The 17,941-nt window shown below is 51.7% G+C and overlaps 52 non-coding genes and 4 pseudogenes across 52 annotated transcripts; all 56 read right to left on the bottom strand.

The window, feature by feature from the left end:
• Window positions 1-293: 293 nt before the first annotated feature.
• On the bottom strand, window positions 294-412 carry LOC122283421 (annotated as a pseudogene).
• A 178-nt stretch (window positions 413-590) lies between these two features.
• Window positions 591-709, bottom strand: LOC122283308. Its single transcript, XR_006230782.1, has one exon. It is a non-coding gene; the product is annotated as a 5S ribosomal RNA (ribosomal RNA).
• A 188-nt stretch (window positions 710-897) lies between these two features.
• Window positions 898-1,016, bottom strand: LOC122283337. Its single transcript, XR_006230811.1, has one exon. It is a non-coding gene; the product is annotated as a 5S ribosomal RNA (ribosomal RNA).
• A 199-nt stretch (window positions 1,017-1,215) lies between these two features.
• Window positions 1,216-1,334, bottom strand: LOC122283353. Its single transcript, XR_006230827.1, has one exon. It is a non-coding gene; the product is annotated as a 5S ribosomal RNA (ribosomal RNA).
• A 189-nt stretch (window positions 1,335-1,523) lies between these two features.
• On the bottom strand, window positions 1,524-1,642 carry LOC122283273. The gene has a single exon (XR_006230747.1). It is a non-coding gene; the product is annotated as a 5S ribosomal RNA (ribosomal RNA).
• A 466-nt stretch (window positions 1,643-2,108) lies between these two features.
• LOC122283340 lies at window positions 2,109-2,227 on the bottom strand. Its single transcript, XR_006230814.1, has one exon. It is a non-coding gene; the product is annotated as a 5S ribosomal RNA (ribosomal RNA).
• Window positions 2,228-2,416: 189 nt separating this feature from the next.
• On the bottom strand, window positions 2,417-2,535 carry LOC122283439 (annotated as a pseudogene).
• A 189-nt stretch (window positions 2,536-2,724) lies between these two features.
• LOC122283405 lies at window positions 2,725-2,843 on the bottom strand (annotated as a pseudogene).
• A 178-nt stretch (window positions 2,844-3,021) lies between these two features.
• Window positions 3,022-3,140, bottom strand: LOC122287162. The gene has a single exon (XR_006234467.1). It is a non-coding gene; the product is annotated as a 5S ribosomal RNA (ribosomal RNA).
• A 455-nt stretch (window positions 3,141-3,595) lies between these two features.
• LOC122287981 lies at window positions 3,596-3,714 on the bottom strand. Its single transcript, XR_006235260.1, has one exon. It is a non-coding gene; the product is annotated as a 5S ribosomal RNA (ribosomal RNA).
• Window positions 3,715-3,892: 178 nt separating this feature from the next.
• On the bottom strand, window positions 3,893-4,011 carry LOC122283169. Its single transcript, XR_006230649.1, has one exon. It is a non-coding gene; the product is annotated as a 5S ribosomal RNA (ribosomal RNA).
• A 189-nt stretch (window positions 4,012-4,200) lies between these two features.
• Window positions 4,201-4,319, bottom strand: LOC122283156. Its single transcript, XR_006230636.1, has one exon. It is a non-coding gene; the product is annotated as a 5S ribosomal RNA (ribosomal RNA).
• A 189-nt stretch (window positions 4,320-4,508) lies between these two features.
• Window positions 4,509-4,627, bottom strand: LOC122287161. Its single transcript, XR_006234466.1, has one exon. It is a non-coding gene; the product is annotated as a 5S ribosomal RNA (ribosomal RNA).
• Window positions 4,628-4,815: 188 nt separating this feature from the next.
• On the bottom strand, window positions 4,816-4,934 carry LOC122285936. The gene has a single exon (XR_006233281.1). It is a non-coding gene; the product is annotated as a 5S ribosomal RNA (ribosomal RNA).
• Window positions 4,935-5,112: 178 nt separating this feature from the next.
• Window positions 5,113-5,231, bottom strand: LOC122287160. Its single transcript, XR_006234465.1, has one exon. It is a non-coding gene; the product is annotated as a 5S ribosomal RNA (ribosomal RNA).
• Window positions 5,232-5,419: 188 nt separating this feature from the next.
• On the bottom strand, window positions 5,420-5,538 carry LOC122285818. The gene has a single exon (XR_006233168.1). It is a non-coding gene; the product is annotated as a 5S ribosomal RNA (ribosomal RNA).
• Window positions 5,539-5,716: 178 nt separating this feature from the next.
• On the bottom strand, window positions 5,717-5,835 carry LOC122288469. Its single transcript, XR_006235730.1, has one exon. It is a non-coding gene; the product is annotated as a 5S ribosomal RNA (ribosomal RNA).
• Window positions 5,836-6,024: 189 nt separating this feature from the next.
• On the bottom strand, window positions 6,025-6,143 carry LOC122288759. The gene has a single exon (XR_006236011.1). It is a non-coding gene; the product is annotated as a 5S ribosomal RNA (ribosomal RNA).
• Window positions 6,144-6,332: 189 nt separating this feature from the next.
• On the bottom strand, window positions 6,333-6,451 carry LOC122287159. Its single transcript, XR_006234464.1, has one exon. It is a non-coding gene; the product is annotated as a 5S ribosomal RNA (ribosomal RNA).
• Window positions 6,452-6,639: 188 nt separating this feature from the next.
• LOC122285702 lies at window positions 6,640-6,758 on the bottom strand. The gene has a single exon (XR_006233057.1). It is a non-coding gene; the product is annotated as a 5S ribosomal RNA (ribosomal RNA).
• A 178-nt stretch (window positions 6,759-6,936) lies between these two features.
• Window positions 6,937-7,055, bottom strand: LOC122288468. Its single transcript, XR_006235729.1, has one exon. It is a non-coding gene; the product is annotated as a 5S ribosomal RNA (ribosomal RNA).
• A 188-nt stretch (window positions 7,056-7,243) lies between these two features.
• On the bottom strand, window positions 7,244-7,362 carry LOC122285590. Its single transcript, XR_006232930.1, has one exon. It is a non-coding gene; the product is annotated as a 5S ribosomal RNA (ribosomal RNA).
• A 178-nt stretch (window positions 7,363-7,540) lies between these two features.
• On the bottom strand, window positions 7,541-7,659 carry LOC122287158. The gene has a single exon (XR_006234463.1). It is a non-coding gene; the product is annotated as a 5S ribosomal RNA (ribosomal RNA).
• A 188-nt stretch (window positions 7,660-7,847) lies between these two features.
• LOC122285475 lies at window positions 7,848-7,966 on the bottom strand. The gene has a single exon (XR_006232810.1). It is a non-coding gene; the product is annotated as a 5S ribosomal RNA (ribosomal RNA).
• Window positions 7,967-8,144: 178 nt separating this feature from the next.
• Window positions 8,145-8,263, bottom strand: LOC122288467. Its single transcript, XR_006235728.1, has one exon. It is a non-coding gene; the product is annotated as a 5S ribosomal RNA (ribosomal RNA).
• Window positions 8,264-8,452: 189 nt separating this feature from the next.
• Window positions 8,453-8,571, bottom strand: LOC122288758. Its single transcript, XR_006236010.1, has one exon. It is a non-coding gene; the product is annotated as a 5S ribosomal RNA (ribosomal RNA).
• Window positions 8,572-8,760: 189 nt separating this feature from the next.
• On the bottom strand, window positions 8,761-8,879 carry LOC122287157. The gene has a single exon (XR_006234462.1). It is a non-coding gene; the product is annotated as a 5S ribosomal RNA (ribosomal RNA).
• Window positions 8,880-9,068: 189 nt separating this feature from the next.
• LOC122287156 lies at window positions 9,069-9,187 on the bottom strand. Its single transcript, XR_006234461.1, has one exon. It is a non-coding gene; the product is annotated as a 5S ribosomal RNA (ribosomal RNA).
• Window positions 9,188-9,375: 188 nt separating this feature from the next.
• On the bottom strand, window positions 9,376-9,494 carry LOC122285360. Its single transcript, XR_006232699.1, has one exon. It is a non-coding gene; the product is annotated as a 5S ribosomal RNA (ribosomal RNA).
• Window positions 9,495-9,672: 178 nt separating this feature from the next.
• Window positions 9,673-9,791, bottom strand: LOC122287155. Its single transcript, XR_006234460.1, has one exon. It is a non-coding gene; the product is annotated as a 5S ribosomal RNA (ribosomal RNA).
• Window positions 9,792-9,979: 188 nt separating this feature from the next.
• Window positions 9,980-10,098, bottom strand: LOC122285246. The gene has a single exon (XR_006232587.1). It is a non-coding gene; the product is annotated as a 5S ribosomal RNA (ribosomal RNA).
• A 178-nt stretch (window positions 10,099-10,276) lies between these two features.
• LOC122288466 lies at window positions 10,277-10,395 on the bottom strand. Its single transcript, XR_006235727.1, has one exon. It is a non-coding gene; the product is annotated as a 5S ribosomal RNA (ribosomal RNA).
• Window positions 10,396-10,584: 189 nt separating this feature from the next.
• On the bottom strand, window positions 10,585-10,703 carry LOC122288757. The gene has a single exon (XR_006236009.1). It is a non-coding gene; the product is annotated as a 5S ribosomal RNA (ribosomal RNA).
• A 189-nt stretch (window positions 10,704-10,892) lies between these two features.
• On the bottom strand, window positions 10,893-11,011 carry LOC122287153. Its single transcript, XR_006234458.1, has one exon. It is a non-coding gene; the product is annotated as a 5S ribosomal RNA (ribosomal RNA).
• Window positions 11,012-11,199: 188 nt separating this feature from the next.
• LOC122287271 lies at window positions 11,200-11,318 on the bottom strand. Its single transcript, XR_006234572.1, has one exon. It is a non-coding gene; the product is annotated as a 5S ribosomal RNA (ribosomal RNA).
• A 189-nt stretch (window positions 11,319-11,507) lies between these two features.
• On the bottom strand, window positions 11,508-11,626 carry LOC122287152. Its single transcript, XR_006234457.1, has one exon. It is a non-coding gene; the product is annotated as a 5S ribosomal RNA (ribosomal RNA).
• A 188-nt stretch (window positions 11,627-11,814) lies between these two features.
• On the bottom strand, window positions 11,815-11,933 carry LOC122285132. Its single transcript, XR_006232467.1, has one exon. It is a non-coding gene; the product is annotated as a 5S ribosomal RNA (ribosomal RNA).
• Window positions 11,934-12,111: 178 nt separating this feature from the next.
• On the bottom strand, window positions 12,112-12,230 carry LOC122287151. Its single transcript, XR_006234456.1, has one exon. It is a non-coding gene; the product is annotated as a 5S ribosomal RNA (ribosomal RNA).
• Window positions 12,231-12,418: 188 nt separating this feature from the next.
• Window positions 12,419-12,537, bottom strand: LOC122285015. Its single transcript, XR_006232356.1, has one exon. It is a non-coding gene; the product is annotated as a 5S ribosomal RNA (ribosomal RNA).
• Window positions 12,538-12,715: 178 nt separating this feature from the next.
• LOC122288465 lies at window positions 12,716-12,834 on the bottom strand. The gene has a single exon (XR_006235726.1). It is a non-coding gene; the product is annotated as a 5S ribosomal RNA (ribosomal RNA).
• A 189-nt stretch (window positions 12,835-13,023) lies between these two features.
• On the bottom strand, window positions 13,024-13,142 carry LOC122288756. The gene has a single exon (XR_006236008.1). It is a non-coding gene; the product is annotated as a 5S ribosomal RNA (ribosomal RNA).
• A 189-nt stretch (window positions 13,143-13,331) lies between these two features.
• Window positions 13,332-13,450, bottom strand: LOC122287150. The gene has a single exon (XR_006234455.1). It is a non-coding gene; the product is annotated as a 5S ribosomal RNA (ribosomal RNA).
• A 188-nt stretch (window positions 13,451-13,638) lies between these two features.
• On the bottom strand, window positions 13,639-13,757 carry LOC122287269. The gene has a single exon (XR_006234570.1). It is a non-coding gene; the product is annotated as a 5S ribosomal RNA (ribosomal RNA).
• A 178-nt stretch (window positions 13,758-13,935) lies between these two features.
• Window positions 13,936-14,054, bottom strand: LOC122287149. Its single transcript, XR_006234454.1, has one exon. It is a non-coding gene; the product is annotated as a 5S ribosomal RNA (ribosomal RNA).
• A 188-nt stretch (window positions 14,055-14,242) lies between these two features.
• LOC122284897 lies at window positions 14,243-14,361 on the bottom strand. The gene has a single exon (XR_006232244.1). It is a non-coding gene; the product is annotated as a 5S ribosomal RNA (ribosomal RNA).
• Window positions 14,362-14,539: 178 nt separating this feature from the next.
• LOC122288464 lies at window positions 14,540-14,658 on the bottom strand. The gene has a single exon (XR_006235725.1). It is a non-coding gene; the product is annotated as a 5S ribosomal RNA (ribosomal RNA).
• A 189-nt stretch (window positions 14,659-14,847) lies between these two features.
• LOC122283155 lies at window positions 14,848-14,966 on the bottom strand. Its single transcript, XR_006230635.1, has one exon. It is a non-coding gene; the product is annotated as a 5S ribosomal RNA (ribosomal RNA).
• Window positions 14,967-15,155: 189 nt separating this feature from the next.
• On the bottom strand, window positions 15,156-15,274 carry LOC122287148. The gene has a single exon (XR_006234453.1). It is a non-coding gene; the product is annotated as a 5S ribosomal RNA (ribosomal RNA).
• Window positions 15,275-15,462: 188 nt separating this feature from the next.
• On the bottom strand, window positions 15,463-15,581 carry LOC122284780. Its single transcript, XR_006232133.1, has one exon. It is a non-coding gene; the product is annotated as a 5S ribosomal RNA (ribosomal RNA).
• Window positions 15,582-15,759: 178 nt separating this feature from the next.
• Window positions 15,760-15,878, bottom strand: LOC122288463. Its single transcript, XR_006235724.1, has one exon. It is a non-coding gene; the product is annotated as a 5S ribosomal RNA (ribosomal RNA).
• A 189-nt stretch (window positions 15,879-16,067) lies between these two features.
• On the bottom strand, window positions 16,068-16,186 carry LOC122283154. The gene has a single exon (XR_006230634.1). It is a non-coding gene; the product is annotated as a 5S ribosomal RNA (ribosomal RNA).
• Window positions 16,187-16,375: 189 nt separating this feature from the next.
• On the bottom strand, window positions 16,376-16,494 carry LOC122284662. Its single transcript, XR_006232021.1, has one exon. It is a non-coding gene; the product is annotated as a 5S ribosomal RNA (ribosomal RNA).
• Window positions 16,495-16,672: 178 nt separating this feature from the next.
• On the bottom strand, window positions 16,673-16,791 carry LOC122283351. Its single transcript, XR_006230825.1, has one exon. It is a non-coding gene; the product is annotated as a 5S ribosomal RNA (ribosomal RNA).
• A 189-nt stretch (window positions 16,792-16,980) lies between these two features.
• On the bottom strand, window positions 16,981-17,099 carry LOC122283304. Its single transcript, XR_006230778.1, has one exon. It is a non-coding gene; the product is annotated as a 5S ribosomal RNA (ribosomal RNA).
• A 243-nt stretch (window positions 17,100-17,342) lies between these two features.
• On the bottom strand, window positions 17,343-17,461 carry LOC122283255. The gene has a single exon (XR_006230730.1). It is a non-coding gene; the product is annotated as a 5S ribosomal RNA (ribosomal RNA).
• Window positions 17,462-17,650: 189 nt separating this feature from the next.
• Window positions 17,651-17,769, bottom strand: LOC122283459 (annotated as a pseudogene).
• Window positions 17,770-17,941: the final 172 nt, after the last annotated feature.

Here is a 17,941-nt window from a genome sequence, read left to right as displayed (position 1 = left end):
CGGTAAACATAAAAAGGGGGGGTGCAACAGGAGGACTTGCAAGAAGGTCACCCATCCTAGTAATCCGGTGCATTAGTGATGGTATGATCACACCCATCATGCTACCAGCGAAAAACTAATATAATCCTATTACGACCTAGCCGCACCCTTCCTATCCCGTGCCAATCGGCGATCTGATCGATACCCAATTCTATGTGATGGGGTCGGTGCGATTTTCCTAAAAATCCATTGCTCGGTTCTCGTTCCAGTCCATCCAACCAGAGATGCGATAAAAATAAAAATTGGGGGGGGGGGGGGTGGAACACGTGGGCTTCCCAGGAGGTCACCCATCCTAGTACTACTCTCGCCCAAGCACGCTTAACTGCGGAATTGTGGTGGGATTCAGTGCATTAGTGCTAGTATGATCGCACCCATCATGCTACCAGCGAAAAACTAATATAATCCTATTATGACCTAGCCGCACCCTGCCTATCCCATGCTAACTGGCGATCTGATCGATAGCGATGGGGTCGGTGCGATTTTCCTAAAAATCCATTGCCCGGTTCTCGTTCCGGTCCATCCGACCAGAGATGCGGCAAAAATAAAAAGGGGGGGTGCAACACGAGGACTTCCCAGGAGGTCACCCATCCTAGTACTACTCTCGCCCAAGCACGCTTAACAGCGAAGTTCTGATGCGATCCGGTGCATTAGGGCTCGTATGATCGCACCCATCATGCTACTAGCAAAAAACTGATATAATCCTATTACGACGTAGCCGCCCCCTGCCTATCCCATGCCAACCGGCGATCTGATCGATACCCGTAGCTATGCGATGGGGTCAGTGCGATTCTCCTAAAAATCCATTGCCTGGTTCTCGTTCCGGTCCATCCGACCAGAGATGCGGTAAAAATAAAAATGGGGGTGCAACACGAGGACGTCCCAAGAGGTCACCCATCCTAGTACTACTCTCGCCCAAGCACGGTTAACTGCGGAGTTCTGATGGGATCCGGTGCATTAGTGCTGCTATGATCGAACCTATCATGCTACCAGTGAAAAACTAAAATAATCCTATTACGACCTAGCCGCACCCTGCCTATCCCATGCCGACCAGCGATCTGATCGATACCCATTGCTATGCGATGGGGTCGGTTTGATTTTCCTAAAAATCCTTTGCTCGGTTCTCCTTCCGGTCCATCCGACCAGAGATGCGGTAAAAATAAAAATGGGGGGGGGGGGGGGGTGCAACACGAGGACTTCCCAGGAGGTCACCCATCCTAGTACTACTCTCGCCCAAGCACGCTTAACTGCGGAATTGTGGTGGGATTCAGTGCATTAGTGCTAGTATGATCGCACCCATCATGCTACCAGCGAAAAACTAATATAATCCTATTACGACGTAGCCGCACCCTGCCTATCCAATGCCAACCGGCGATCTGATCGATACCCATCGCTATGCGATGGGGTCGGTGCGATTTTCCTAAAAATCCATTGCCCGGTTCTCATTCCCATCCATCCGACCAGAAATGCGGTAAAAATAGAAAGGGGGGGTGCAAGACGAGGACTTCCCAGGAGGTCACCCATCCTAGTACTACTCTCGCCCAAGCACGCTTAACTGCGGGGTTCTGATGGGATCCGGTGCATTAGTGCTTGTATGATCGCACACATCATGCAACCAGCGAAAAACTAATATAATCCTATTACGACCTAGCCGCACCCTGCGTATCCCCTGCCAACCAGCGATCTGATCGATACCCATTGCTATGCGATGGGGTCGGTGCGATTTTCCTAAGATTCCATTGCTCGGTTCTCGTTCCGGTCCATCCGACCATAGATGCGGTAAACATAAAAAGGGGGGGGTGCAACAGGAGGACTTGCAAGAAGGTCACCCATCCTAGTAATCCGGTGCATTAGTGATGGTATGATCACACCCATCATGCTACCAGCGAAAAACTAATATAATCCTATTACGACCTAGCCGCACCCTTCCTATCCCGTGCCAATCGGCGATCTGATCGATACCCAATTCTATGTGATGGGGTCGGTGCGATTTTCCTAAAAATCCATTGCTCGGTTCTCGTTCCAGTCCATCCAACCAGAGATGCGATAAAAATAAAAATTGGGGGGGGGGGGGGGTGGAACACGTGGGCTTCCCAGGAGGTCACCCATCCTAGTACTACTCTCGCCCAAGCACGCTTAACTGCTGGGTTCTGATGGGATCCGGTGCATTAGTGCTTGTATGATCGCACACATCATGCTACCAGCGAAAAACTAATATAATCCTATTACGACCTAGCCGCACCCTGCCTATCCCATGCCAACCGGCGATCTGATCGATACCCATTGCTATGCGATGGGGTCGGTGCGATTTTCCTAAGAATCCATTGCTTGGTTCTCGTTCCGGTCCATCCGACCATAGATGCGGTAAAAATAAAAAGGGGGGGCGCAACACGAGGACTTCCAAGAAGGTCACCCATCCTAGTACTACTCTCGCCCAAGCACGATTAACTGCGGAATTGTGGTGGGATTCAGTGCATTAGTGCTAGTATGATCGCACCCATCATGCTACCAGCGAAAAACTAATATAATCCGATTAAGACCTAGCCGCACCCTTCCTATCCCGTGCCAATCGGCGATCTGATCGATACCCAATTCTATGTGATGGGGTCGGTGCGATTTTCCTAAAAATCCATTGCTCGGTTCTCGTTCCGGTCCATCCGACCAGAGATGCGGTAAAAATAAAAATGGGGGGTGCAACACGAGGACGTCCCAGGAGGTCACTTATCCTAGTACTACTCTCGCCCAAGCACGGTTAACTGCGGAGTTCTGATGGGATCCGGTGCACTAGTCCTGCTATGATCGCACCCATCATGCTACCAGCGAAAAACTAATATAATCCTATTATGACCTAGCCGCACCCTGCCTATCCCATGCTAACCGGCGATCTGATCGATAGCGATGGGGTCGGTGCGATTTTCCTAAGAATCCATTGCCCGGTTCTCGTTCCGGTCCATCCGACCGGAGATGCGGTAAAAATAAAAAGGGGGGGTGCAACACGAGGACTTCCCAGGAGGTCACCCATCCTAGTACTACTCTCGCCCAAGCACGCTTAGCTGCGGAGTTCTGATGGGATCCGGTGCATTAGTGCTGGTATGATCGCACCCATCATGCTACCAGCGAAAAACTAATATAATCCTATTATGACCTAGCCGCACCCTGCCCATCCCATGCCAACCGGCGATCTGACCGATACCCATTGCTATGCGATGGGGTCGGTGCGATTTTCCTAAGATTCCATTGCTCGGTTCTCGTTCCGGTCCATCCGACCATAGATGCGGTAAACATAAAAAGGGGGGGGTGCAACAGGAGGACTTGCAAGAAGGTCACCCATCCTAGTAATCCGGTGCATTAGTGATGGTATGATCGCACCCATCATGCTACCAGCGAAAAACTAATATAATCCTATTATGACCTAGCCGCACCCTGCCCATCCCATGCCAACCGGCGATCTGACCGATACCCATTGCTACACGATGGGGTTGGTGCGATTTTCCTAAAAATCCATTGCCTGGTTCTCGTTCCGGTCCATCCGACCAGAGATGCGGTAAAAATAAAAAGGGGGGTGCAACACGAGGACTTCCCAGGAGGTCACCCATCCTAGTACTACTCTCGCCCAAGCACGCTTACCTACGGAGTTCTGATGGGATCCGGTGCATTAGTGCTGGTATGATCGCACCCATCATGCCACCAGCGAAAAACTAATATAATCCTATTATGACCTAGCCGCACCCTGGCTATCCCATGCTAACCGGCGATCTGATCGATAGCGATGGGGTCGGTGCGATTTTCCTAAGAATCCATTGCCCGGTTCTCGTTCCGGTCCATCCGACCGGAGATGCGGTAAAAATAAAAAGGGGGGGTGCAACACGAGGACTTCCCAGGAGGTCACCCATCCTAGTACTACTCTCGCCCAAGCACGCTTGACAGCGGAGTTCTGATGGGATCTGGTGCATTAGTGCTGGTATGATCGCACCCATCATGCTACTAGTGAAAAACTCATATAATCCTATTACGACATAGCCGCACCCTGCCTATCTCAGGCCAACCGGCGATCTAACCGATACCCATTGCTACGTGATGGGGTCGGTGCGATTTTCCCAAAAATCCATTCCCTGGTTCTCGTTCCGGTCCATCCGACCAGAGATACGGTAAAAATTAAAAGGGGGGGTGCAACACGAGGACTTCCCAGGAGGTCACCCATCCTAGTACTATTCTCGCCCAAGCACGCTTAACTGCGGAGTTATGATGGGATCCGGTGCATTAGTGCTGGTATGATCGCACCCATCATGCTACCAGCGAAAAACTAATATAATCCTATTCTGACCTAGCCGCACCCTGCCTATCTCATGCCAACCGGCGATCTGACCGATACCCATCGCTACGCGATGGGGTGGGTGCGATTTTCCTAAAAATCCATTCGCTGGTTCTCGTTCCAGTCGATCCGACCAGAGATGCGGTAAAAACTAAAAGGGGGGGTGCAACACGAGGACTTCCCAGGAGGTCACCCATCCTAGTACTACTCTCGCCCAAGCACGCTTAGCTGCGGAGTTCTGATGGGATCCGGTGCATTAGTGCTGGTATGATCGCACCCATCATGCTACCAGCGAAAAACTAATATAATCCTATTATGACCTAGCCGCACCCTGCCTATCCCATGCCAACCGGCGATCTGACCGATACCCATTGCTACGCGATGGGGTTGGTGCGATTTTCCTAAAAATCCATTGCCTGGTTCTCGTTCTGGTCCATCCGACCAGAGATGCGGTAAAAATAAAAAGGGGGGTGCAACACGAGGACTTCCCAGGAGGTCACCCATCCTAGTACTACTCTCGCCCAAGCACGCTTAACTGCGGAGTTCTGATGGGATCCGGTGCATTAGTGCTGGTATGATCGCACCCATCATGCTACCAGCGAAAAACTAATATAATCCTATTATGACCTAGCCGCACCCTGCCTATCCCATGCTAACCGGCGATCTGATCGATAGCGATGGGGTCGGTGCGATTTTCCTAAGAATCCATTGCCCGGTTCTCGTTCCGGTCCATCCGACCGGAGATGCGGTAAAAATAAAAAGGGGGGGTGCAACACGAGGACTTCCCAGGAGGTCACCCATCCTAGTACTACTCTCGCCCAAGCACGCTTAGCTGCGGAGTTCTGATGGGATCCGGTGCATTAGTGCTGGTATGATCGCACCCATCATGCTACCAGCGAAAAACTAATATAATCCTATTATGACCTAGCCGCACCCTGCCTATCCCATGCCAACCGGCGATCTGACCGATACCCATTGCTACGCGATGGGGTTGGTGCGATTTTCCTAAAAATCCATTGCCTGGTTCTCGTTCCGGTCCATCCGACCAGAGATGCGGTAAAAATAAAAAGGGGGGTGCAACACGAGGACTTCCCAGGAGGTCACCCATCCTAGTACTACTCTCGCCCAAGCACGCTTAACTGCGGAGTTCTGATGGGATCCGGTGCATTAGTGCTGGTATGATCGCACCCATCATGCTACCAGCGAAAAACTAATATAATCCTATTATGACCTAGCCGCACCCTGCCTTTCCCATGCTAACCGGCGATCTGATCGATAGCGATGGGGTCGGTGTGATTTTCCTAAGAATCCATTGCCCGGTTCTCGTTCCGGTCCATCCGACCGGAGATGCGGTAAAAATAAAAAGGGGGGGTGCAACACGAGGACTTCCCAGGAGGTCACCCATCCTAGTACTACTCTCGCCCAAGCACGCTTGACTGCGGAGTTCTGATGGGATCTGGTGCATTAGTGCTGGTATGATCGCACCCATCATGCTACTAGTGAAAAACTCATATAATCCTATTACGACATAGCCGCACCCTGCCTATCTCATGCCAACCGGCGATCTGACCGATACCCATTGCTACGTGATGGGGTCGGTGCGATTTTCCCAAAAATCCATTCCCTGGTTCTCGTTCCGGTCCATCCGACCAGAGATGCTTTAAAAATTAAAAGGGGGGGTGCAACACGAGGACTTCCCAGGAGGTCACCCATCCTAGTACTACTCTCGCCCAAGCACGCTTAACTGCGGAGTTATGATGGGATCCGGTGCATTAGTGCTGGTATGATCGCACCCATCATGCTACCAGCGAAAAACTAATATAATCCTATTATGACCTAGCCGCACCCTGCCTATCTCATGCCAACCGGCGATCTGACCGATACCCATTGCTACGCGATGGGGTTGGTGCGATTTTCCTAAAAATGCATTCCCTGGTTCTCGTTCCAGTCGATCCGACCAGAGATGCGGTAAAAACTAAAAGGGGGGGTGCAACACGAGGACTTCCCAGGAGGTCACCCATCCTAGTACTACTCTCGCCCAAGCACGCTTAGCTGCGGAGTTCTGATGGGATCCGGTGCATTAGTGCTGGTATGATCGCACCCATCATGCTACCAGCGAAAAACTAATATAATCCTATTATGACCTAGCCGCACCCTGCCTATCCCATGCCAACCGGCGATCTGACCGATACCCATTGCTACGCGATGGGGTTGGTGCGATTTTCCTAAAAATCCATTGCCTGGTTCTCGTTCCGGTCCATCCGACCAGAGATGCGGTAAAAATAAAAAGGGGGGTGCAACACGAGGACTTCCCAGGAGGTCACCCATCCTAGTACTACTCTCGCCCAAGCACGCTTAACTGCGGAGTTCTGATGGGATCCGGTGCATTAGTGCTGGTATGATCGCACCCATCATGCTACCAGCGAAAAACTAATATAATCCTATTATGACCTAGCCGCACCCTGCCTATCCCATGCTAACCGGCGATCTGATCGATAGCGATGGGGTCGGTGGGATTTTCCTAAGAATCCATTGCCCGGTTCTCGTTCCGGTCCATCCGACCGGAGATGCGGTAAAAATAAAAAGGGGGGGTGCAACACGAGGACTTCCCAGGAGGTCACCCATCCTAGTACTACTCTCGCCCAAGCACGCTTGACTGCGGAGTTCTGATGGGATCTGGTGCATTAGTGCTGGTATGATCGCACCCATCATGCTACTAGTGAAAAACTCATATAATCCTATTACGACATAGCCGCACCCTGCCTATCCCATGCCAACCGGCGATCTGACCGATACCCATTGCTACGCGATGGGGTTGGTGCGATTTTCCTAAAAATCCATTGCCTGGTTCTCGTTCCGGTCCATCCGACCAGAGATGCGGTAAAAATAAAAAGGGGGGTGCAACACGAGGACTTCCCAGGAGGTCACCCATCCTAGTACTACTCTCGCCCAAGCACGCTTAACTGCGGAGTTCTGATGGGATCCGGTGCATTAGTGCTGGTATGATCGCACCCATCATGCTACCAGCGAAAAACTAATATAATCCTATTATGACCTAGCCGCACCCTGCCTATCCCATGCTAACCGGCGATCTGATCGATAGCGATGGGGTCGGTGCGATTTTCCTAAGAATCCATTGCCCGGTTCTCGTTCCGGTCCATCCGACCGGAGATGCGGTAAAAATAAAAAGGGGGGGTGCAACACGAGGACTTCCCAGGAGGTCACCCATCCTAGTACTACTCTCGCCCAAGCACGCTTAGCTGCGGAGTTCTGATGGGATCCGGTGCATTAGTGCTGGTATGATCGCACCCATCATGCTACCAGCGAAAAACTAATATAATCCTATTATGACCTAGCCGCACCCTGCCTATCCCATGCCAACCGGCGATCTGACCGATACCCATTGCTACGCGATGGGGTTGGTGCGATTTTCCTAAAAATCCATTGCCTGGTTCTCGTTCCGGTCCATCCGACCAGAGATGCGGTAAAAATAAAAAGGGGGGTGCAACACGAGGACTTCCCAGGAGGTCACCCATCCTAGTACTACTCTCGCCCAAGCACGCTTAACTGCGGAGTTCTGATGGGATCCGGTGCATTAGTGCTGGTATGATCGCACCCATCATGCTACCAGCGAAAAACTAATATAATCCTATTATGACCTAGCCGCACCCTGCCTATCCCATGCTAACCGGCGATCTGATCGATAGCGATGGGGTCGGTGTGATTTTCCCAAGAATCCATTGCCCGGTTCTCGTTCCGGTCCATCCGACCGGAGATGCGGTAAAAATAAAAAGGGGGGGTGCAACACGAGGACTTCCCAGGAGGTCACCCATCCTAGTACTACTCTCGCCCAAGCACGCTTGACTGCGGAGTTCTGATGGGATCTGGTGCATTAGTGCTGGTATGATCGCACCCATCATGCTACTAGTGAAAAACTCATATAATCCTATTACGACATAGCCGCACCCTGCCTATCTCATGCCAACCGGCGATCTGACCGATACCCATTGCTACGTGATGGGGTCGGTGCGATTTTCCCAAAAATCCATTCCCTGGTTCTCGTTCCGGTCCATCCGACCAGAGATGCGGTAAAAATTAAAAGGGGGGGTGCAACACGAGGACTTCCCAGGAGGTCACCCATCCTAGTACTACTCTCGCCCAAGCACGCTTAACTGCGGAGTTATGATGGGATCCGGTGCATTAGTGCTGGTATGATCGCACCCATCATGCTACCAGCGAAAAACTAATATAATCCTATTATGACCTAGCCGCACCCTGCCTATCTCATGCCAACCGGCGATCTGACCGATACCCATTGCTACGCGATGGGGTTGGTGCGATTTTCCTAAAAATCCATTCCCTGGTTCTCGTTCCAGTCGACCCGACCAGAGATGCGGTAAAAACTAAAAGGGGGGGTGCAACACGAGGACTTCCCAGGAGGTCACCCATCCTAGTACTACTCTCGCCCAAGCACGCTTAGCTGCGGAGTTCTGATGGGATCCGGTGCATTAGTGCTGGTATGATCGCACCCATCATGCTACCAGCGAAAAACTAATATAATCCTATTATGACCTAGCCGCACCCTGCCTATCTCATGCCAACCGGCGATCTGACCGATACCCATAGCTACGCGATGAGGTTGGTGCGATTTTCCTAAAAATCCATTCCCTGGTTCTCGTTCCAGTCGATCCGACCAGAGATGCGGTAAAAACTAAAAGGGGGGGTGCAACACGAGGACTTCCCAGGAGGTCACCCATCCTAGTACTACTCTCGCCCAAGCACGCTTAGCTGCGGAGTTCTGATGGGATCCGGTGCATTAGTGCTGGTATGATCGCACCCATCATGCTACCAGCGAAAAACTAATATAATCCTATTATGACCTAGCCGCACCCTGCCTATCCCAAGCCAACCGGCGATCTGACCGATACCCATTGCTACGCGATGGGGTTGGTGCGATTTTCCTAAAAATCCATTGCCTGGTTCTCGTTCCGGTCCATCCGACCAGAGATGCGGTAAAAATAAAAAGGGGGGTGCAACACGAGGACTTCCCAGGAGGTCACCCATCCTAGTACTACTCTCGCCCAAGCACGCTTAACTGCGGAGTTCTGATGGGATCCGGTGCATTAGTGCTGGTATGATCGCACCCATCATGCTACCAGCGAAAAACTAATATAATCCTATTATGACCTAGCCGCACCCTGCCTATCCCATGCTAACCGGCGATCTGATCGATAGCGATGGGGTCGGTGCGATTTTCCTAAGAATCCATTGCCCGGTTCTCGTTCCGGTCCATCCGACCGGAGATGCGGTAAAAATAAAAAGGGGGGGTGCAACACGAGGACTTCCCAGGAGGTCACCCATCCTAGTACTACTCTCGCCCAAGCACGCTTAGCTGCGGAGTTCTGATGGGATCCGGTGCATTAGTGCTGGTATGATCGCACCCATCATGCTACCAGCGAAAAACAAATATAATCCTATTATGACCTAGCCGCACCCTGCCTATCCCATGCCAACCGGCGATCTGACCGATACCCATTGCTACGCGATGGGGTTGGTGCGATTTTCCTAAAAATCCATTGCCTGGTTCTCGTTCCGGTCCATCCGACCAGAGATGCGGTAAAAATAAAAAGGGGGGTGCAACACGAGGACTTCCCAGGAGGTCACCCATCCTAGTACTACTCTCGCCCAAGCACGCTTAACTGCGGAGTTCTGATGGGATCCGGTGCATTAGTGCTGGTATGATCGCACCCATCATGCTACCAGCGAAAAACTAATATAATCCTATTATGACCTAGCCGCACCCTGCCTATCCCATGCTAACCGGCGATCTGATCGATAGCGATGGGGTCGGTGTGATTTTCTTAAGAATCCATTGCCCGGTTCTCGTTCCGGTCCATCCGACCGGAGATGCGGTAAAAATAAAAAGGGGGGGTGCAACACGAGGACTTCCCAGGAGGTCACCCATCCTAGTACTACTCTCGCCCAAGCACGCTTGACTGCGGAGTTCTGATGGGATCTGGTGCATTAGTGCTGGTATGATCGCACCCATCATGCTACTAGTGAAAAACTCATATAATCCTATTACGACATAGCCGCACCCTGCCTATCTCATGCCAACCGGCGATCTGACCGATACCCATTGCTACGTGATGGGGTCGGTGCGATTTTCCCAAAAATCCATTCCCTGGTTCTCGTTCCGGTCCATCCGACCAGAGATGCGGTAAAAATTAAAAGGGGGGGTGCAACACGAGGACTTCCCAGGAGGTCACCCATCCTAGTACTACTCTCGCCCAAGCACGCTTAACTGCGGAGTTATGATGGGATCCGGTGCATTAGTGCTGGTATGATCGCACCCATCATGCTACCAGCGAAAAACTAATATAATCCTATTATGACCTAGCCGCACCCTGCCTATCTCATGCCAACCGGCGATCTGACCGATACCCATTGCTACGCGATGGGGTTGGTCCGATTTTCCTAAAAATCCATTCCCTGGTTCTCGTTCCAGTCGATCCGACCAGAGATGCGGTAAAAACTAAAAGGGGGGGTGCAACACGAGGACTTCCCAGGAGGTCACCCATCCTAGTACTACTCTCGCCCAAGCACGCTTAGCTGCGGAGTTCTGATGGGATCCGGTGCATTAGTGCTGGTATGATCGCACCCATCATGCTACCAGCGAAAAACTAATATAATCCTATTATGACCTAGCCGCACCCTGCCTATCCCATGCCAACCGGCGATCTGACCGATACCCATTGCTACGCGATGGGGTTGGTGCGATTTTCCTAAAAATCCATTGCCTGGTTCTCGTTCCGGTCCATCCGACCAGAGATGCGGTAAAAATAAAAAGGGGGGTGCAACACGAGTACTTCCCAGGAGGTCACCCATCCTAGTACTACTCTCGCCCAAGCACGCTTAACTGCGGAGTTCTGATGGGATCCGGTGCATTAGTGCTGGTATGATCGCACCCATCATGCTACCAGCGAAAAACTAATATAATCCTATTATGACCTAGCCGCACCCTGCCTATCCCATGCTAACCGGCGATCTGACCGATACCCATAGCTACGCGATGAGGTTGGTGCGATTTTCCTAAAAATCCATTCCCTGGTTCTCGTTCCAGTCGATCCGACCAGAGATGCGGTAAAAACTAAAAGGGGGGGTGCAACACGAGGACTTCCCAGGAGGTCACCCATCCTAGTACTACTCTCGCCCAAGCACGCTTAGCTGCGGAGTTCTGATGGGATCCGGTGCATTAGTGCTGGTATGATCGCACCCATCATGCTACCAGCGAAAAACTAATATAATCCTATTATGACCTAGCCGCACCCTGCCTATCCCAAGCCAACCGGCGATCTGACCGATACCCATTGCTACGCGATGGGGTTGGTGCGATTTTCCTAAAAATCCATTGCCTGGTTCTCGTTCCGGTCCATCCGACCAGAGATGCGGTAAAAATAAAAAGGGGGGTGCAACACGAGGACTTCCCAGGAGGTCACCCATCCTAGTACTACTCTCGCCCAAGCACGCTTAACTGCGGAGTTCTGATGGGATCCGGTGCATTAGTGCTGGTATGATCGCACCCATCATGCTACCAGCGAAAAACTAATATAATCCTATTATGACCTAGCCGCACCCTGCCTATCCCATGCTAACCGGCGATCTGATCGATAGCGATGGGGTCGGTGCGATTTTCCTAAGAATCCATTGCCCGGTTCTCGTTCCGGTCGATCCGACCGGAGATGCGGTAAAAATAAAAAGGGGGGGTGCAACACGAGGACTTCCCAGGAGGTCACCCATCCTAGTACTACTCTCGCCCAAGCACGCTTAGCTGCGGAGTTCTGATGGGATCCGGTGCATTAGTGCTGGTATGATCGCACCCATCATGCTACCAGCGAAAAACAAATATAATCCTATTATGACCTAGCCGCACCCTGCCTATCCCATGCCAACCGGCGATCTGACCGATACCCATTGCTACGCGATGGGGTTGGTGCGATTTTCCTAAAAATCCATTGCCTGGTTCTCGTTCCGGTCCATCCGACCAGAGATGCGGTAAAAATAAAAAGGGGGGTGCAACACGAGGACTTCCCAGGAGGTCACCCATCCTAGTACTACTCTCGCCCAAGCACGCTTAACTGCGGAGTTCTGATGGGATCCGGTGCATTAGTGCTGGTATGATCGCACCCATCATGCTACCAGCGAAAAACTAATATAATCCTATTATGACCTAGCCGCACCCTGCCTATCCCATGCTAACCGGCGATCTGATCGATAGCGATGGGGTCGGTGTGATTTTCTTAAGAATCCATTGCCCGGTTCTCGTTCCGGTCCATCCGACCGGAGATGCGGTAAAAATAAAAAGGGGGGGTGCAACACGAGGACTTCCCAGGAGGTCACCCATCCTAGTACTACTCTCGCCCAAGCACGCTTGACTGCGGAGTTCTGATGGGATCTGGTGCATTAGTGCTGGTATGATCGCACCCATCATGCTACTAGTGAAAAACTCATATAATCCTATTACGACATAGCCGCACCCTGCCTATCTCATGCCAACCGGCGATCTGACCGATACCCATTGCTACGTGATGGGGTCGGTGCGATTTTCCCAAAAATCCATTCCCTGGTTCTCGTTCCGGTCCATCCGACCAGAGATGCGGTAAAAATTAAAAGGGGGGGTGCAACACGAGGACTTCCCAGGAGGTCACCCATCCTAGTACTACTCTCGCCCAAGCACGCTTAACTGCGGAGTTATGATGGGATCCGGTGCATTAGTGCTGGTATGATCGCACCCATCATGCTACCAGCGAAAAACTAATATAATCCTATTATGACCTAGCCGCACCCTGCCTATCTCATGCCAACCGGCGATCTGACCGATACCCATTGCTACGCGATGGGGTTGGTGCGATTTTCCTAAAAATCCATTCCCTGGTTCTCGTTCCAGTCGATCCGACCAGAGATGCGGTAAAAACTAAAAGGGGGGGTGCAACACGAGGACTTCCCAGGAGGTCACCCATCCTAGTACTACTCTCGCCCAAGCACGCTTAGCTGCGGAGTTCTGATGGGATCCGGTGCATTAGTGCTGGTATGATCGCACCCATCATGCTACCAGCGAAAAACTAATATAATCCTATTATGACCTAGCCGCACCCTGCCTATCCCATGCCAACCGGCGATCTGACCGATACCCATTGCTACGCGATGGGGTTGGTGCGATTTTCCTAAAAATCCATTGCCTGGTTCTCGTTCCGGTCCATCCGACCAGAGATGCGGTAAAAATAAAAAGGGGGGTGCAACACGAGTACTTCCCAGGAGGTCACCCATCCTAGTACTACTCTCGCCCAAGCACGCTTAACTGCGGAGTTCTGATGGGATCCGGTGCATTAGTGCTGGTATGATCGCACCCATCATGCTACCAGCGAAAAACTAATATAATCCTATTATGACCTAGCCGCACCCTGCCTATCCCATGCTAACCGGCGATCTGATCGATAGCGATGGGGTCGGTGCGATTTTCCTAAGAATCCATTGCCCGGTTCTCGTTCCGGTCCATCCGACCGGAGATGCGGTAAAAATAAAAAGGGGGGGTGCAACACGAGGACTTCCCAGGAGGTCACCCATCCTAGTACTACTCTCGCCCAAGCACGCTTAGCTGCGGAGTTCTGATGGGATCCGGTGCATTAGTGCTGGTATGATCGCACCCATCATGCTACCAGCGAAAAACTAATATAATCCTATTATGACCTAGCCGCACCCTGCCTATCCCATGCCAACCGGCGATCTGACCGATACCCATTGCTACGCGATGGGGTTGGTGCGATTTTCCTAAAAATCCATTGCCTGGTTCTCGTTCCGGTCCATCCGACCAGAGATGCGGTAAAAATAAAAAGGGGGGTGCAACACGAGGACTTCCCAGGAGGTCACCCATCCTAGTACTACTCTCGCCCAAGCACGCTTAACTGCGGAGTTCTGATGGGATCCGGTGCATTAGTGCTGGTATGATCGCACCCATCATGCTACCAGCGAAAAACTAATATAATCCTATTATGACCTAGCCGCACCCTGGCTATCCCATGCTAACCGGCGATCTGATCGATAGCGATGGGGTTGGTGCGATTTTCCTAAGAATCCATTGCCCGGTTCTCGTTCCGGTCCATCCGACCGGAGATGCGGTAAAAATAAAAAGGGGGGGTGCAACACGAGGACTTCCCAGGAGGTCACCCATCCTAGTACTACTCTCGCCCAAGCACGCTTGACTGCGGAGTTCTGATGGGATCTGGTGCATTAGTGCTGGTATGATCGCACCCATCATGCTACTAGTGAAAAACTCATATAATCCTATTACGACATAGCCGCACCCTGCCTATCTCATGCCAACCGGCGATCTGACCGATACCCATTGCTACGTGATGGGGTCGGTGCGATTTTCCCAAAAATCCATTCCCTGGTTCTCGTTCCGGTCCATCCGACCAGAGATGCGGTAAAAATTAAAAGGGGGGGTGCAACACGAGGACTTCCCAGGAGGTCACCCATCCTAGTACTATTCTCGCCCAAGCACGCTTAACTGCGGAGTTATGATGGGATCCGGTGCATTAGTGCTGGTATGATCGCACCCATCATGCTACCAGCGAAAAACTAATATAATCCTATTATGACCTAGCCGCACCCTGCCTATCTCATGCCAACCGGCGATCTGACCGATACCCATTGCTACGCGATGGGGTTGGTGCGATTTTCCTAAAAATCCATTCCCTGGTTCTCGTTCCAGTCGATCCGACCAGAGATGCGGTAAAAACTAAAAGGGGGGGTGCAACACGAGGACTTCCCAGGAGGTCACCCATCCTAGTACTACTCTCGCCCAAGCACGCTTAGCTGCGGAGTTCTGATGGGATCCGGTGCATTAGTGCTGGTATGATCGCACCCATCATGCTACCAGCGAAAAACTAATATAATCCTATTATGACCTAGCCGCACCCTGCCTATCCCATGCCAACCGGCGATCTGACCGATACCCATTGCTACGCGATGGGGTTGGTGCGATTTTCCTAAAAATCCATTGCCTGGTTCTCGTTCCGGTCCATCCGACCAGAGATGCGGTAAAAATAAAAAGGGGGGTGCAACACGAGGACTTCCCAGGAGGTCACCCATCCTAGTACTACTCTCGCCCAAGCACGCTTAACTGCGGAGTTCTGATGGGATCCGGTGCATTAGTGCTGGTATGATCGCACCCATCATGCTACCAGCGAAAAACTAATATAATCCTATTATGACCTAGCCGCACCCTGGCTATCCCATGCTAACCGGCGATCTGATCGATAGCGATGGGGTCGGTGCGATTTTCCTAAGAATCCATTGCCCGGTTCTCGTTCCGGTCCATCCGACCGGAGATGCGGTAAAAATAAAAAGGGGGGGTGCAACACGAGGACTTCCCAGGAGGTCACCCATCCTAGTACTACTCTCGCCCAAGCACGCTTGACTGCGGAGTTCTGATGGGATCTGGTGCATTAGTGCTGGTATGATCGCACCCATCATGCTACTAGTGAAAAACTCATATAATCCTATTACGACATAGCCGCACCCTGCCTATCTCATGCCAACCGGCGATCTGACCGATACCCATTGCTACGTGATGGGGTCGGTGCGATTTTCCCAAAAATCCATTCCCTGGTTCTCGTTCCGGTCCATCCGACCAGAGATGCGGTAAAAATTAAAAGGGGGGGTGCAACACGAGGACTTCCCAGGAGGTCACCCATCCTAGTACTATTCTCGCCCAAGCACGCTTAACTGCGGAGTTATGATGGGATCCGGTGCATTAGTGCTGGTATGATCGCACCCATCATGCTACCAGCGAAAAACTAATATAATCCTATTATGACCTAGCCGCACCCTGCCTATCTCATGCCAACCGGCGATCTGACCGATACCCATTGCTACGTGATGGGGTCGGTGCGATTTTCCCAAAAATCCATTCCCTGGTTCTCGTTCCGGTCCATCCGACCAGAGATGCGGTAAAAATTAAAAGGGGGGGTGCAACACGAGGACTTCCCAGGAGGTCACCCATCCTAGTACTACTCTCGCCCAAGCACGCTTAACTGCGGAGTTCTGATGGGATCCGGTGCATTAGTGCTGGTATGATCGCACCCATCATGCTACCAGCGAAAAACTAATATAATCCTATTATGACCTAGCCGCACCCTGCCTATCCCATGCTAACCGGCGATCTGATCAATAGCGATGGGGTCGGTGCGATTTTCCTAAAAATCCATTGCCCGGTTCTCGTTCCGGTCCATCCGACCAGAGATGCGGCAAAAATAAAAAGGGGGGGTGCAACACGAGGACTTCCCAGGAGGTCACCCATCCTAGTACTACTCTCGCCCAAGCACGCTTAACTGCGGAATTGTGGTGGGATTCAGTGCATTAGTGCTAGTATGATCGCACCCATCATGCTACCAACGAAAAACTAATATAATCCTATTACGACCTAGCTGCACCCCGCCTATCCCGTGCCAACCGGCGATCTGATCCATACCCATTGCTACGCGATAGGGTCGGTGCGATTTTCCTAAAAATCCATTGCCCGGTTCTCGTTCCGGTCCATCCGACCAGAGATGCGGTAAAAATAAAAAGGGGGGGTGCAACACGAGGACTTCCCAGGAGGTCACCCATCCTAGTACTACTCTCGCCCAAGCACGCTTAACTGCGGAGTTGTGGTGGGATTCGGTGCATTAGTGCTAGTATGATCGCACCCATCATGCTACCAGCGAAAAACTAATGGTGCATTAGTGCTTGTATGATCGCACACATCATGCTAGCAGCGAAAAACTAATATAATCCTATTACGACGTAGCCGCCCCCTGCCTATCCCATGCCAACCGGCGATCTGATCGATACCCATCGCTATGCGATGGGGTCAGTGCGATTCTCCTAAAAATCCATTGCCCGGTTCTCGTTCCGGTCCATCCGACCAGAGATGCGGCAAAAATAAAAAGGGGGGGTGCAACACGAGGACTTCCCAGGAGGTCACCCATCCTAGTACTACTCTCGCCCAAGCACGGTTAACTGCGGAGTTCTGATGGGATCCGGTGCGTTAGTGCTGCTATGATCGAACCCATCTTGCTACCAGCGAAAAACTAATATAATCCTATTACGACGTAGCCGCACCCTGCCTATCCAATGCCAACCGGCAATCTGATCGATACCCATCGCTATGCGATGGGGTCGGTGCGATTTTCCTAAAAATCCATTGCCCGGTTCTCGTTCCGGTCCATCCGACCAGAGATGCGGTAAAAATAAAAAGGGGGGGTGCAACACGAGCACTTCCCAGGAGGTCACCCATCCTAGTACTACTCTCGCCCACGCACACTTAACTGCGGAATTGTGGTGGGATTCAGTGCATTAGTGCTTGTATGATCGAACCCATCATGCTACCAGCGAAAAACTAATATAATCCTATTACGACCTAGCCTCACCCTGCCTATCCCGGGCCAACCGGCGATCTGATCCATACCCATTGCTACGCGATGGGGTCGGTGCGATTTTCCTAAAAGTCCATTGCTCCGTTCTCGTTCCGGTCCATCCGACCAGAGATGC

This window comes from Carya illinoinensis, chromosome 11 (assembly GCF_018687715.1).
Source record: "Carya illinoinensis cultivar Pawnee chromosome 11, C.illinoinensisPawnee_v1, whole genome shotgun sequence".
In the NCBI taxonomy this organism is placed as follows: Eukaryota; Viridiplantae; Streptophyta; class Magnoliopsida; order Fagales; family Juglandaceae; genus Carya; species Carya illinoinensis.
Note: the sequence above shows the minus strand (reverse complement) of the source record. Positions and strands in the feature narration are given on the sequence as shown.